Source organism: Centrocercus urophasianus, unplaced genomic scaffold (genome assembly GCF_019232065.1).
Source record: "Centrocercus urophasianus isolate 14NV4802_14NV808 unplaced genomic scaffold, USGS_Curo_1.0 seq_1, whole genome shotgun sequence".
Classification (NCBI taxonomy): Eukaryota; Metazoa; Chordata; class Aves; order Galliformes; family Phasianidae; genus Centrocercus; species Centrocercus urophasianus.
Genome location: NW_024884141.1, coordinates 1,640,995 through 1,643,123, shown reverse-complemented (window position 1 = coordinate 1,643,123; position 2,129 = coordinate 1,640,995).

Genomic DNA, 2,129 nt, shown 5'->3' with positions numbered 1-2,129 from the left:
CCAGGGAGGCTGTGCAGGCTCCATCCTTCTAGGATTTTTCTAGGATTTCAGAAGCCAGCTGGTCACATCCCTGAACAACCTGGTCTGGCCCTGCTGTGAGCAGGAAGTTGGGTCCTGAGGTTTCCCCAGCCTGAACCATCCTACAGTTACTGATCACACAGCAGCCTGCTGAGGAGATGCCAAGGCCTCTTTTTACAAACTGCTCTCCCTCCATTCAGAAGATTCATGCTAAGACACAGCCTAATTTGCAGACTGCACACAAAGCCCTTGAACATAGGGAAGCACTACGCTATGGAGGGCAGAGCAGCTGAGTGATGCCAGGTTGGTACCAGTCAAACCCTCCTGCATCCTGCAGCATCACCCCTCCATGCTGTCCTTGTCCATCACAGCCATGTTCCCCCTGCACAAATCTAAACCTTTCCAAAGAGATGATGTAGAAAAAATGACCTTTGGAGAATTCCCCAAAGCCAATGGCTCTGCATGGGAAGTGCTGCTCCGTGACACAAAACAACGTAACTGCAAATCAGCTTCCCCAAGTGCTCAGCAACCCCTCCTGCATTTTGTGTTGCAGAAATTGGGTTTTGCAGGCTGGCAAAAGGAGGGCCCTCCATTCACACTGCGGTCAAAGGGAACAGAGGGTGCTCAGCAGCCTGCAGGATGGGCCCAGGGTTGGTTACACCCCTGGCTATTGGAGGAAAATCTTTGCCTCTGTGAGCTCCCTGCCTCTCTCCTGCGCCTTTGTGTTCTCTGGAAGGTGAAGCATAAGGGTATAAAAGCTGCAAACAGTTCCTACCTCTGGAGATCAGGCATTTACTCCAAGAAAAAAAGACCAATTGCTTCCCAGAGCATTGTCCACTCACATTAGAGAAAGGATTAAGCAGATACATTCAGCTATTCTAACAGATTTTCTTTAAACCTTGAATACGCCTCTCACACTCGGTAAGATAATCACATTAGTTTTGTCATTAAAAGATCCCTTTTATAGAAAGTACCTAAACCGCTTAAACCACCCAGAGAGGTCGCATACATTAGAAAACAACAAGACAAACGGAAGGGATTTGCTATCCCCCCTCTTTGGGCTGCACTGCCCCTGCTTTCTCAACCAGGGGACTGAGCTAAAAGACTTTGCAAACCGTCAGCGCAGGGGGCAGCCCGAGCAGTGGAAACACCCTGGTACCACACAGAGATACAGGGCCAGCACGCTGTGGAGATGCCCACGCCTTACACCCACATTTATCCCAGACACCGTCCTCATTTCAGAACTTTGCTGTTGTGTTACCTGAGCAGCAAAGCAAAGCTGTTCACTGGTTTGAAGCCATCCCTCCTGACCATCAAACAGGCAGAAAGATCCCACACTAGTCCTGGAAGAGCGCTAACATATCCTGCATGCAGTCGTCAATGCACAGATAGCTTTCTAGGTCATTGATGATTACTTTCAACTCATTTGGAGATTAGACTCGAAACAAAACAGCTGGTTTTTTTGTTTGTTTTGTTGGGTTTTTTTGGAACAGAAGTCAAACAAAAATGTGTTCATTTAAAGCACCGTAACTGGGGCACAGTTTGGGAGGCAAAGCTTGCCCTGCATTCCCACTTGGCATGCACTTAGACATCACTTTCAGGTTCCTGGAGGAGGGTTTCCTTTCTTTAGCTTCCTTTGATGATACAATATTTGACTGTAAAGCTGAAATTGCCTACAGGCACAATGAGCTACAAACAGAAACCACTTAGTGCCTTCCCAACATGCTGCAGCCTCAGCCCTCCCTGATAGCACAGTCAGCCCCCATCAGCCCGGTCATCTGCCCAGAGTGCTGCATGCTGCTGTGAGTTGAAACCATTTTCATCTCTGCTACATAAGAAATACTTGGGATTGAGACAAGCTTCCAAAACTACATGGTTTATCCTCAGTACAACTAGCAGGACTGTATTCAAAATGGCCACCTAGAGGAAGAACCAGTGGACAGATCTGCTCCTCACCAGGCAGCAAAAACTCCAAAATGCAAACACAACCAAATGAGTGCAGAGATGCTCCCAACATCTGGAGCTGTGCTGTGTGCACAACTTGATCATCACTTTCACCAGCTTTCCTTCCACTCCATCCCAGTCAAGCATCCTTACAAAATAAAACTCGC